General features: G+C 44.0%; 1 long non-coding RNA gene across 1 annotated transcript in view; it reads left to right on the top strand.

Annotated features, from left to right (window-relative positions):
* Positions 1–1,443, top strand: part of LOC311229344 — a 12,085-nt gene extending 10,642 nt beyond the window's left edge. Inside the window, exon 3 of the long non-coding RNA XR_014619746.1 lies at positions 1,325–1,443. This is a non-coding gene — a long non-coding RNA (uncharacterized lncRNA). The remainder of the gene's footprint in view (positions 1–1,324) is intronic.
* Positions 1,444–15,000: the final 13,557 nt, after the last annotated feature.

Raw genomic sequence — 15,000 nt, 5'->3', positions numbered from 1 at the left:
ACATTGTTTTTCAGTTTGGCTGGTCGTCCGCAGTAATACACATTGGCCGTATTACGGGGAGGGAAAACTGAAGGGTGGGGATCGAACGTTGTGAACAAGCGACTCCTACAAGTCGGTTGGTGCGCCTGCGCAGTAGAATCAGGAAGTGTCGGGGGCAGCGTGAGCCTCCCACGCGTTACTCCTCGACACTGAGAGATCGAGCTGCGCAGGTGAAAAGATGCGACTGCTGTTACCTCAAGTACCGGAGGGGACTTGTGCTATGTATGACTTAGTCCACATTGCAGCCGGCTTGTGGGAGGCAAGAAACAGCGTTCGTGACAGGGGAGGGTTGAATTGGATGATACGAAATTGGGATGGGAGAAAATATAGAAAAATGGGAGAAAAAGTGGATCAAAAAAAAAGAAAATAACGCTGAATCTTACCGTGGCTTCCTCGCGCCGCTGGCAGATGATCGTAGAACACAATTTTTTCCATTATGGGATGTCGAAATACCCGATCTATTTCCAGGTTGTATAATAGTATATACGTCCAAATCATGTTGTTTTTTCGAGTTATTTCCACCGATCGATGTTCACTGTGTGAAGACGGAGTCTCTCTAGCATTAGCGAGTGCCCGGACCCCATATGGAGTGAGTCCTACCGGGTTAAAGGTTGACATCCGGTTTCGATCTGCCGATCGGCCACCAGATGGCGCTCTTGAACCGCTAGAGGATTGAGAGGAGATCAGAACTGTGTGTCAAGGCTCCAGAACGGAAATATGATTTCGATCACAGATTTTTGAAATATTGATATCAAAGACGAGTTCCGGCGTCCGCGGCAACTTGAGCATGGCGGGGAATGACGAGTTCCGGCGTTTTCGGCAGTTAAAGTGTTAAGTAACGTTGTTGTTTCTGTTGCCTGTTTGTTTGTTTTGTATTTGTTTGTCTATTTCTTGTTTGTTTGTTGACGCATTATGTTTGTGTATTTATGAGTGATAACACTATTTGGTGGTTGACCATGATGTGATTAATTTTGCACATTTGAAGGAGTTGTTGATATATTCAAATGTGTTTATTTATATCTGCTTATGAGGGGATGTGCTTTCACATGTATAACCTGCCTCTGGTGTGTGTGTGTGTGTGCGTGCGTGTGTGTGTGTGTGTGTGTGTGTGTGTGTCTCTCTGTGTGTGTGTGTGTGTGTGTGTGTGTGTGTGTGTGTGTGTGTGTGTGTGTGTGTGTGTGTGTGTGTGTGTGTGTGTGTGTGTGTGTGTGTGTGTGTGTGTGTGTGTGTGTGTGTGTGTGTATAATGTGTGTGTGGGTGTGTGTGTGTGTGTGTCTGTGTGCAGGAGCGGTCTCTCAGGTGCTGGACAGCCTCGAGGAGATCCACGCTCTGACCGACTGCAGTGAGAAGGACCTGGACTTCCTGCACAGTGTGTTCCAGGACCAACACCTACACACACTACTGGACGTAAGTACACACACACACACACCCTAACCCTAACCATCTCAGCTGCAGTTTCACTGAATCTCCACTAGGTGTCAGCGACACATCAGTTCCATTTATAGCAATATCCTTTGGTTGGACGACACATCCTTGACCTTTGGTTGTGGATTACAAGAGAACATTGATGACGTCATCGTTGATCAGGCTCCCTGTGTGGCTGCTAACCTCATGACGGCTGTTCCTCCCTGGCTCTTCACAAGCAGGCGATACAATAGCCTACAAATGTAAATTAGTAATAATAATGAAAACAAAACATAGAGAAAATGGAAGATGAGGACTCGACGCTGACAACAAGACACAAGGGAGTCGATATCCAATTAATTCACTCCTTGTGTTAAACTATAAGGAGAAGCTTATTATCCAGAGAACCCCCCCCCCCCCCACCAACTGGATCTTTGGAAAAGCATGAAATAATCGATTACTCACGCGTGTATGTCTCTCTGTGTTCCAGATGTATGATAATAGGTGTATGATAATACATGTATGATAATAGATGTATGATAATAGGTGTATGATAATAGATGTATGATAATAGGTGTATGATAATAGGTGTATGATAATAGGTGTATGATAATAGGTGTATGATAATAGGTGTATGATAATAGATGTATGATAATAGGTGTATGATAACAGATGTATGATAATAGATGTATGATAAATATCACTAAAGTTACAGTGTGGGTTCGAGTCCCTGTGATCTAGTATCACTAAAGTTACAGTGTGGGTTCGAGTCCCTGTGATCTAGTATCACTAAAGTTACAGTGTGGGTTCGAGTCCCTGTGATCTAGTATCACTAAAGCAGGGGTGGCCAACCCGCGGCTCGCGAGCCGCATGCGGCTCTTTGCCCGTCAATGTGCGGCTCTTCCATCCATAAACATTTAATTTTTTTTGAAATGGTCCATTTGCATGTTCTTGGTATCTGAATCTAGGGACATTATATCAGTGTCAGAAATAGTGTCTGTTACTAGGCTTGAGTAAATTGTAATGAACCAAAGGAGAATATCAATTCTATTTAAAAAAATGTTTTATCTTTGACTGTGAATAACACCATGCTAAAATTTACCAGACCTGAAAAATCTAAGCAAATGAATAAAGGGAAGATGATTAAACAGAAGGTTTTGTAGATACAGTACTGAATTCTGCCATCTTTTTTATAATGTACATTTCTCCAAAATGTTTCATCATATTGCAACACCGTTTTTTGCAAGACGTTCACAGAAAGGTAGAGAAACTAACTGCGTTCTGTTTCATGGCAATAACGTTCAGGTTTGTGGGAGATAATCCCAAAAAATAAGAGAAATAAAAAAGTAAATCCAGAAGTCAGATGATTGACAGGGGCTGGTGTGAGCTGGGTAGGGTCGTTTTTCTAAATTTTAAAGCCCTGAGTCTCTTCCTTCAAAAGACTATACTCACTTTTGGATGTGCCACTTCCTCCTGTCAATATGCGCCGGTTTCCGACTCAATGCCCTGAGATTTCTATAATCTTATATTTCACTAATAACAGTTAAAATAATTGGTAAACAAACGTAATGCTGAAAATATACACTTTTACTGTATATCTCGGGCTTAAGAGGTTAACCCTGTGAGGCCCAAATTAAAAAGACATTAGCAACTTCAGAGGCCAGAGGGTGGGACATATAAACACATTTACTATCAAATAGCATTGTGAGGCTGAACAACAGGACCAATTGACTATACATGTGCTTAAAGGGGAACTATCTTATAAATGGCCTTTTTCAGTGTTTACCATTGTTTCTTAGCTATGTGGACTTATATTAATAGGATCTATGTCTCTAATTCTCATATTGGCGCATTCTTCCAATTCTCCTCTCACAATATTCACCCTCACTGAACTGAGTCATCTGAAAATGTGCATATCTGTGATGTCAGAAATTTCTCAGCTGCATAATAATGTGGCAGTTGATGTGGCAGTTGGCACCAGGCCACACAGTGGTTGGAGCCCAGCCTCAAAACGGCTTAAGATCTTGAGGTAGAAAAATGCGGTTTTTGAGTACTTGATTAGAAATACAAAACAATGCATTTTATTTTTTTGAAAAAAACCTAGGTGTTCCATAGACTCACAGGAATTGTGTAAAAGTGCCCAAATAGTGAAAGAAATAGTAAAATAGTTCCCCTTTAACATTTTTTAAATAAACATTCTTTTTTTAAATGGCTAAAAGTGATTTTGTAATTTTGCAACCGTGGGTCTCACAGGGTACTTTTAACCCTGTGAGGCCCAAATAAAAAAGACATTAGCAACTTCAGAGGCCAGAGGGTGAGACCTATAAACACATGAAGGGTGCCGTGACTGAAAAAAAAGGTTGAGAAACGCTGGTATATGGTGTGGCTCTTTGTGGTACCACAGTAATTTTTGTGGCTCTTAGTCTCTGACTGGTTGGCCACCCCTGCACTAAAGTTACAGTGTGGGTTCGAGTCCCTGTGATCTAGTATCACTAAAGTTACAGTGTGGGTTCGAGTCCCTGTGATCTAGTATCACTAAAGTTACAGTGTGGGTTCGAGTCCCTGTGATCTAGTATCACTAAAGTTACAGTGTGGGTTCGAGTCCCTGTGATCTAGTATCACTAAAGTTACAGTGTGGGTTCGTGTCCCTGTGATCTAATATCACTAAAGTTACAGCAATATGTACTGTGAAGTATGTTGGGAATTACAGGAGTATTACTGAATAGAGAGCCTATTAGGATGCTAGATCCAAATGTGAAACACTGTGATTTGCCATACCTTGCTATGCTCGCTCATGCCTGTATATGTCCGTTCTATTTTATAATTTTTTTTACTATTTTTAAACTGAATCATTTTAAACTATTTTTACTATTTGTGTTACTGAAAACTGTAAGCGGAGAGCCTATTGGGATGCTAGATCCTAATGTGAAACACTGTGATTCTACCTGTCTATCTTTTTATGCTCGCTTATGCCTGTATTTTTTACTGTTGTGAAGCACTTTGAACTGCAACCTCTGTATGAAAAGTGCTATACAAATAAAGTTATTATTATTATTATTATTATTATTATTATTATTATTATTATTATTATTATTATTATTATTATTATTATTATTATTATTATTATAGATGTATGATAATAGGTGTATGATAATAGATGTATGATAATAGGTGTATGATAATAGGTGTATGATAATAGGTGTATGATAATAGATGTATGATAATAGGTGTATGATAATAGATGTATGATAATAGATGTATGATAATAGGTGTATGATAACAGATGTATGATAATAGATGTATGATAATAGATGTATGATAACAGATGTATGATAATAGGTGTATGATAATAGATGTATGATAATAGATGTATGATAATAGATGTATGATAATAGATGTATGATAATAGATGTATGATAACAGATGTATGATAACAGATGTATGATAATAGATGTATGATAATAGATGTATGATAATATATGTATGATAATAGATGTATGATAATAGATGTATGATAATAGGTGTATGATAATAGGTGTATGATAATAGATGTATGATAATAGATGTATGATAATAGATGTATGATAATAGGTGTATGATAATAGGTGTATGATAATAGATGTATGATAATAGATGTATGATAATAGATGTATGATATCTAGGGATGCTCGATATTGGCTTTTTTACCGATACCGATATTCCGATATTGTCCAACTCTTAATTTCCGATACCGATATCAACCGATACCGATATATGCAGGGTTCCCCCCCCCCCCCCCCCCCAAAAAACTGAATAATTTCAGGTAACTAATAATTTCACTGGATATATATATATAACAAATATTGTTATTGTTTTATTTTCTTTTTAAACCGATACCGATATTTTCCGATATCACATTTTACTGCCGATATCGGCCGATAATATCGGACATCCCTAATGATAACAGATGTATGATAATAGATGTATGATAATAGGTGTATGATAATAGATGTATGATAATAGATGTATGATAATAGATGTATGGTAATAGATAAGATAAGATAAGATAAGATATTCCTTTATTGATCCCCTTGGGGAAATTCAGGCATCATAGCAGCATGGGGGGGAGGGGGGGAGGGGTACAGGTAGTAAAACAACACAGTATACAGGTAGTTAAAAGACAACACAGGCAGTGTAAACAATTTGATCAATATGGTCAATATAATTTACTATCTGACTAGCTGAGGAATATTCACATTATTCACAGTGTCACATGAGGTGCAGTATGCAAGAGGTAGTGTTATAATAATTTACTATCTACTGAGTATACATTAATCAAAGTACCAGGGTAGTCTACTTTGTCCCCCTTGGGTTCCTATAAGTCCCAGGTCAATGTCTGGTAGCAGTCGCTGTCGCTGCCCCCTGTTGTGGGGCCTGGAGGCTGCTAGTCGCTGCCCACTGTTGTGGAGCCTGATGGCCGCTGGTATGAAGGACTGTCCGAGGCGGTTAGTTGAGTGTCGGGGGGGGATGAGTCTGTGGCTGAACGAGCTTCTCATCTTGACTAGCTCGTCGTAGAGGGGGTGGTAGGGGTTCTCCATGATGGCATCCAGCTTCCTTATCATCCCCCTCTCTACCATCACCTCAAGTCTAGGTAGCTCGACTCCCACCACGGAGCTAGCCTTCCTCACCAGCTTGTTGAGCTTGTTGGTGTCCCTTGAGTTGATGTAGCCTCCCCAGCATGCCACAGCATAGAAGAGGATGCTGGCCACAACAGACTGGTAAAAAGACTGCAGCAGTTTGTTGCACACATTGAAGGACCTGAGTCTCCTCAGGAAGAACAGCCTGCTCTGTCCCTTCCTGTAGAGGGCCTCTGTGTTGTCCGACCAGTCCAGTTTATTGTTCAGGTGTACCCCAAGGAACTTGTATGAGTCCACCATCTCCACATCCACCCCTCGGATGGAGATGGGAATCGGGGGGGGCCTCTTCTTGCCCCTCCGGAAGTCCACCACCAGCTCCTTGGTCTTACTGGTGTTGAGTTGCTGTCGCTCCACCCCACGAAGCTCTCCACCAGGGCTCTGTACTCCTCCTCATCATCGTCGGTGATGTAGCTTACGATGGAGGAGTCGTCTGAGAACTTCTGCAGGTGGCACCCGCTGGAGTTGCGGCAGAAGTCTGAGGTGTAGAGGGTGAAGAGGAAGGGTGACAGCACAGTTCCCTGGGGGGCGCCGGTGTTGCTCACCAGTACGTCAGACTGACTGTCCTTTAGTCTGACGTACTGTGGCCTCTCAGTGAGGTAGTCCTTGATCCAGGCCACCAAGCCGTGCTCCAGCTGCATCGCAGAGAGCTTCTCCGCTAGCAGTGACGGCTGGATGGTGTTGAAGGCGCTGGAGAAATCAAAGAACATGATCCTCACTGAGCTGCGCGGCTTCTCCAGGTGCGTGTACGCTCTGTGGAGCATGTAGATGATGGCATCCTCCACCCCGATGTTTGCCTGGTATGCAAACTGCAGGGGGTCGAGGGAGTCACGCACCAGGGGCTTGAGGTGTTGCAGGACCAGTCTCTCAAACGTCTTCATGACGTGTGACGTCAGAGCGACTGGCCTGTAGTCGTTGGGGGTGCTGGGACGTCCCTTCTTGGGCACCGGGACAATGCAGGAGGTCTTCCAGAGCTGGGGCACCCTCTCCAGCCTCAGGGAGAGGTTGAAAAGATGCTGGAGCGGTGCTGCCAGCTGCTCTGCACATACCTTGAGCACCCTGGGATTGGTGTTGTCCGGTCCTCTGGCCTTGTTTACATTAATTTTGGAGAGCTGCCTACTGACCTGACTGGTTGTGATCGTCAGGGTTGGGGGTGGTGGGCAGTCTGCTGGTGTTGGGGGTGGGGTGCCGTTGCTGATGGGTGTGGGGGGGTGGGGGGTGGGGGGGCTGCTTTGTAGGTGTGATCTGGTGCTGGTGTCGATGGGTGGGGGGAGGGGTGTGGGGAGGCCACTCTGGTCAAAGCGGTTGAAAAACGAGTTGAACTCGTTTGCACGCTCTGGAGGGCCCTCCACAGCTGTGCCCTGCTGTTTGAAACCAGTGATCTTCCTAACCCCCGCCCACACCTCCCTGGTGTTGTTGGCCTGTAGTCTGCCCTCCAGCCTGTCCTTGTAGCTGACCTTGGCTGCCCTTAGCTCTTTTTTGAGCTCCCTTTGGACAGCCCTGGCCTGCTCAGTGTCCCCTGCCATGAAGGCCCTCTTTTTCCTGTTTAGCAGGTGTTTAATGTCCTTGCTAATCCAGGGTTTATTGTTTGAGAAGCAGCGTACCCTCTTTGTGGGTACGATGCTCTCCTCACAGAACCTGATGTAGTCTGTGATGCAGTGGGATAGTCCATCAATGTCATCACCGTAAGCCCTCTCAAACATATCCCAGTCTGTCGACCTGAAACACTCCTGTAGCTCCTCCTCGACGTCGTCAGACCACTGTGGGACAGACATGGTGGTCGGAGGCTGTCTCTTAATGAGAGGCGTGTATGTGGATACAAGCCTCACAAGGTTGTGGTCTGACTGGCCGAGGGGGGGCAGGGAAGTCGCACTGAAAGCCTCCTTCACGTTAGCATACAGGAGGTCCAGAGTTTTGTCTCCCCTGGTTTTGCAGGTGACATACTGGGTGAAGTTTGTCAGGGTCTTGTTCAGTCTGACATGGTTGAAGTCCCCATTGATAAAAATAAATGCATCCGGGTGTTTTGTCTGAAGAGCCGCGACGGTGGAGTGTATGACGTCACTCGCCTGCGCCGCCGCCGCGCTGGGAGGGATGTAAACAGTGAGAGCCAGGACGTGTGTTATTTCTCGCGGTAAATAGTATGGCCGCAGACTCAGTGCCAATAGTTCAATGTCGGGGGAACAGATACGTTCCTTAATGGTGATGTGCCCCGGGTGGCACCATTTGGAGTTCACAAAGACAACAAGCCCTCCGCCTCTCCGCTTGCCGCTCTGTTTACTCCGGTCGGCGCGCACCACCGTGAAGCCCTCCTGTTCTATTGCACTGTCCGGGATGTTCTCGTTCAGCCAGGATTCGGTGAAGCACAGTAGGCTTGCCTCCTTGTACTCACGCTGGTTGATCATCAGGGCTGAGAGCTCGTCGGTCTTGTTGACCAGCGATCGCACGTTCCCCATGACGACAGCGGGCAGGTAAGGCTTGAATCTCCTGCTGTCCTCTCTCCTGTCCTTCACGCTCGTGCCAGCTCGATTTCCCCGTCTGCGAATCCTTATTTCGGCTGGTAGATTCCTCGGTGGTTCTGCAACTCTGTTTCGAAAGCAGAGGAGAGCCTCCCTCGGGTAAACCAGCCCGCCGTTGTTGCTGTTGTTGTTGTTGTTGTTGTGCTGCCGCGGGTAAACCAGCCCGCCGCCGGTGTTGTTGTCCATTGTTCAGAGCTGTGCTCGACCGAACTTTCCTAACTCAGCTAACTTCACAGAAGTTGTTACAAATGCCTTAACTTGGTCTAAAGCAACGCACAGTCACTTATACACCTATTATGTAAGTATAATCACAAAAAGAATAATTAAGAAAGTAGTAAACGCGATAAAAAGTAAAGGGGGTGGGAGCTGCTATGAAAAGGCTGCCACTCTCCTCGGCGCCAGCTACTACCAGATGTATGATAATAAATAGATGTATGATAAAGATGTATGGTAATAGATGTATGGTAATAGGTGTATGATAATATATGTATGATAACAGATGTATGATAATATATGTATGATAATAGATGTATGATAATAGATGTATGATAATAGATGTATGATAATAGATGTATGATAATAGATGTATGATAATAGGTGTATGATAATAGATGTATGATAATAGGTGTATGATAACAGATGTATGATAATAGATGTATGATAATAGGTGTATGATAATAGATGTATGATAATAGATGTATGATAACAGATGTATGATAATAGATGTATGATAATAGATGTATGATAATAGATGTATGATAATAGATGTATGATAATAAATAGATGTATGATAATAGATGTATGATAATAGATGTATGATAATAGATGTATGATAATAGGTGTATGATAATAGATGTATGATAATAGGTGTATGATAACAGATGTATGATAATAGATGTATGATAATAGGTGTATGATAATAGATGTATGATAATAGATGTATGATAACAGATGTATGATAATAGATGTATGATAATAGATGTATGATAATAGGTGTATGATAACAGATGTATGATAATAGATGTATGATAATAGGTGTATGATAATAGATGTATGATAATAGATGTATGATAATAGATGTATGATAATAGATGTATGATAATAGATGTATGATAATAGGTGTATGATAATAGATGTATGATAATAGGTGTATGATAACAGATGTATGATAATAGATGTATGATAATAGGTGTATGATAATAGATGTATGATAATAGATGTATGATAACAGATGTATGATAATAGATGTATGATAATAGATGTATGATAATAGATGTATGATAATAGATGTATGATAATAGGTGTATGATAATAGATGTATGATAATAGATGTATGATAATAGATGTATGATAATAGATGTATGATAATAGATGTATGATAATAGGTGTATGATAATAGGTGTATGATAATAGATGTATGATAATAGATTTATGATAACAGATGTATGATAATGTGTCTCTTTATGTTCCAGCTGTACGATAAGATCAACACCAGGTCGTCCCCTCAGATCAGGAACCCGCCCAGCGACGGAGTGCAGATCGCCAAGGAGGTGAGAGAGGAACAGACTCCAGATCAGCTGAGAGAACAGACTCCAGATCAGCTGAGAGAACAGACTCCGGATCAGCTGAGAGAACAGACTCCAGATCAGCTGAGAGAACAGACTCCAGATCAGCTGAGAGAACAGACTCCAGATCAGCTTCAGAGAGAACAGACTCCAGATCAGCTGAGAGAACAGACTCCGGATCAGCTGAGAGAACAGACTCCAGATCAGCTGAGAGAACAGACTCCAGATCAGCTTCAGAGAGAACAGACTCCAGATCAGCTACAGAGAGAACAGACTCCAGATCAGCATCAGAGAGAACAGACTCCAGATCAGCTTCAGAGAGAACAGACTCCAGATCAGCTTCAGAGAGAACAGACTCCAGATCAGCTTCAGAGAGAACAGACTCCAGATCAGCTTCAGAGAGAACAGACTCCAGATCAGCATCCGGTCTAAGGCTGAGACGATATGCCATATGGAAGAAAACGATAAATCAGGACAAAATTATCGATAAATATCGATATTTTTATTAGTATTACATTTAAAAAAATATACATTATTTAAAGGGGAACTATTTCACAATTTCTTTCACTATTTGGGCACTTTTACACAATTCCGGTGAGTCTATGGAACACCTCTGTAAGGCTTTTTTCAACAAAAAATAATTTGTTGTTTTGTATTTCTAATCAAGTACTCAAAAACTGCATTTTTCTACCTCAAGATCTTAAGCCGTTTTGAGGCTGGGCTCCAACCACTGTGTGGCCTGGTGCCAACTGCCACATCAACTGCCACATTATTATGCAGCTGAGTCTCTCTGACATCACAGATCAGCACATTTTCAGATGACTCCGTTCAGTGAGGGTGAATATTGTGAGAGGAGAATTGGAAGAATGCGCCAATATGAGAAGTAGAGACATATATCCTATTAATATAAGTCCACATAGCTAGGAAACAATGCTAAACACTTAAAAAGGCCATTTATAAGATAGTTCCCCTTTAAACAACACATTTATGTTTTTTTTTGCAGCAATTCTTTGTCGTTTGCCGCCATCTTCAGTGTTACAGATTTCCCCGTTCAAAACCACCACAGTGATCCAAGTCAAGTAGTCAAGTCAAGTAATTTATTTATAAAGCACGTTAAAAAACTCAAGAGCCACCCAAAGTGCTGTACAATCAAAGCATAAGATCAATGTCATAATATAAAATACACAGATACAAAAATAGAAAAAGGCACAGCAGGACAAGACAGTACATTCAGAGAACAGGACAACAGCAGGACAACACACGGATAGGGGAACACAAGGTACAGTATAGCACACAGGGGACAGAGGAGCACAGAGTACAGTATAGCACACAGGGGACAGAGGAGCACAAGGTACAGTATAGTACACAGGGGACAGAGGAGCACAGAGTACAGTATAGTACACAGGGGACAGAGGAGCACAGAGTACAGTATAGCACACAGGGGACAGAGGAGCACAGAGTACAGTATAGCACACAGGGGACAGAGGAGCACAGAGTACAGTATAGTACACAGGGGACAGAGGAGCACAGAGTACAGTATAGTACACAGGGGACAGAGGAGCACAGAGTACAGTATAGCACACAGGGGACAGAGGAGCACAGAGTACAGTATAGTACACAGGGGACAGAGGAGCACAGAGTACAGTATAGCACACAGGGGACAGAGGAGCACAGAGTACAGTATAGCACACAGGGGACAGAGGAGCACAGAGTACAGTATAGCACACAGGGGACAGAGGAGCACAAAGTACAGTATAGCACACAGGGGACAGAGGAGCACAGAGTACAGTATAGCACACAGGGGACAGAGGAGCACAGAGTACAGTATAGAACACAGGGGACAGAGGAGCACAAAGTACAGTATAGCACACAGGGGACAGAGGAGCACAAAGTACAGTATAGCACACAGGGGACAGAGGAACACAGAGTACAGTATAGCACACAGGGGACAGAGGAGCACAGAGTACAGTATAGCACACAGGGGACAGAGGAGCACAGAGTACAGTATAGAACACAGGGGACAGAGGAGCACAGAGTACAGTATAGCAGCACACAGGGGACAGAGGAGCACAGAGTACAGTATAGAACACAGGGGACAGAGGAGCACAAAGTACAGTATAGCACACAGGGGACAGAGGAACACAGAGTACAGTATAGCACACAGGGGACAGAGGAGCACAGAGTACAGTATAGCACACAGGGGACAGAGGAGCACAGAGTACAGTATAGAACACAGGGGACAGAGGAGCACAGAGTACAGTATAGCAGCACACAGGGGACAGAGGAGCACAGAGTACAGTATAGAACACAGGGGACAGAGGAGCACAGAGTACAGTATAGCACACAGGGGACAGAGGAGCACAGAGTACAGTATAGAACACAGGGGACAGAGGAGCACAGAGTACAGTATAGAACACAGGGGACAGAGGAGCACAAAGTACAGTATAGCACACAGGGGACAGAGGAGCACAGAGTACAGTATAGCACACAGGGGACAGAGGAGCACAAGAAGAGATACAAGGGGGGGGGGGGCAGGATACAATTGCATGGGAGTGTGTGAGTTAGGGTGTGGGAGAAACAGGGTTCATTGAAGACTAGGGAGTGGGTTTTTAGACGGGCCTTAAATGTCTCCAGAGAGGGGGCATATCGGATCTCCAGGGGAAGCTGGTTCCACAGTTTGGGGGCCACGGCCTTGAAGGAGCAATCGCCTCTCTTTTTGAGTCTGGTGCGGGGGGGGGGGGGGGACCAGCCGAGCCTGGTTGAAGGATCTTAGGCCCCGTTTAGACGGAAACGCTAGCAGGTGAATCCGCAAAAATATTTTTTCGGATGTGCCTTTCGTTTATACGGAAACGGCGTTTTTACAGGGTGAAACCGCAAAAAAGTGAGACTACCTTCCAGGGTGGAATTCCTAGAAACGCAAAAGCTTTGCGCTCTCGTGTAAACTGTCAAAACCGTATAAATCTGTTAAAACGATGACGAAAGGGTTGTCACGGCTCTGGTCGCGCGTACTGCTTACGTCACAGGTAGCAGGTATGCGCCAGTAGCCGAGACGTAAACAAAGCAAGTATGTCTGACTACACATCAACGGAGATCACCTGAAGGCTACATTGGCAGTACTTTTAACCCTTTCACTGCCACACGACAGAAGGTTAACCCTTTACTATCACACAACCGGCTGTCGTGTGGCAGTGAAAGGGTTAAATACACAAGAATCTGTCCCGCGGCGTGAGTGGACCCACTGTCTGTGAGTGACTCTGCTTTGGTCCAATCACATTCCCCATCCACAGTCTGCGAATCAGAGGCAGAGTAGGGCGGGTCTTCACAGCACGTCATGTGACATATGCGCCAATCGTGTGACAGCGAGGCTCCGTCGTTACAGCGTCGTCTGGACGGAGAATTCCATCCCAAAACGCTTGTCTAAACGTAAAATTTAAAGTGAAACCGCAAAACGACTTTTGCGGTTTCTGTTCACAAAACGCTCGTCTAAACGTAGCCTTAGTGACCTGGGTGCTGCGTAGGGGGTGATGAGCTCGGTGATGTATAGGGGTGCTGCACCCGATAGTGCCTTAAAGGTGAGGAGGAGGATTTTGAAGTCTATTCTAAGTGGGACTGGGAGCCAGTGTAGGGAGGCTAGGACTGGTGTGATGTGCTCTCTCTTTGCTGGACCACATGGCTGCCTGACTGATGCCGGTGTAGAGGGCATTGCAGTAGTCAAGGCGTGATGTGATGAATGCGTTGACTACTGTTTCCAGGTCGACGGGTGAAAGGATTGGTTTTATTTGACTGATGTTGCGGAGTTGGAAGAAGCAAGACTTGACTACGGCATTTACCTGCCGGTCGAATTTGAGCTCTGGGTCAAAGATTACACCCAGGCTCTTGACGTGGGGTTTGAGGTGGGTGGAGAGTTGTCCTAGGCTGTTGGAGAGTGTTTTGGTGGAAGAGAGGGGGGCCAAACAAAATGATCTCTGTTTTATTTTCATTTAGCTGAAGGAAGTTGAGGGCCTTCCAGCTTTTTATGTCCCTAAGACAGTTTTTAAGGGAGTCTAGGTTAGCTGTGTCAGAGGGGTTGAGGGGAAGGTAGATTTGGGAGTCATCGGCATAAAAGCTATATGAAATGTTGTGTTTCTGGATGATTTCGGCCAGAGGGAGCATGTAGATAGAGAAGAGTATGGGGCCCAGGATGGAACCTTGGGGGACCCCATACGGTAGACCAGCTGTGGGGGAGGAGCGTCCACCCAAACTGACCGAAAAGGAGCGGCCGCTCAAGTAAGATGAGAACCAGCTTAGGGCAGACCCCCCAATACCGAGCCTGTGTTCGAGACGAGTCGATCGAGTCCGATCCTCCTCATGGTACAGTCTGGTCTCTGGATGTGATGGAGGAGTGCGCTGCATGTTGGATGAACAGTGCAGAGTTGCAATTCAACTGAATTACATGAAATGGGGATGTTTTAACTAAAACATGCCACAAGACCTAGTATTTGAGTATAAAGTATATAAGAAAAAATTCTAATAATAATAAAAATATATATATTTTTTTACACATGCAAAAAAAATCTATATCGATTTCACGCAGTTATCGATAAGTAGTCTCAGCCTTAATCAGTTCAGACTCAAGATCAGTATCAGTTCAGACCCAAGATCCCCAAAAACTGAATTGACATACCTTGTGCCATTCCAATTATGTTGGACAGTTCAGTCAATATGTATAAACAGAGACAGAGGAGTCTCCCTCAGATGGAGATCAGAGCATCAATACTTGAGTTTGTGATGTCATCATTTGTGAGACACTCTTTGTAGTTGCTC

The sequence above is a fragment of the Notolepis coatsorum genome (assembly GCF_963971535.1).
Source record: "Notolepis coatsorum genome assembly, chromosome: 1".
Lineage (NCBI taxonomy): Eukaryota > Metazoa > Chordata > Actinopteri > Aulopiformes > Paralepididae > Notolepis > Notolepis coatsorum.
The sequence above is the reverse complement of the archived record's forward strand: the minus strand, read 5'-3'. Positions and strand labels throughout refer to the sequence as shown.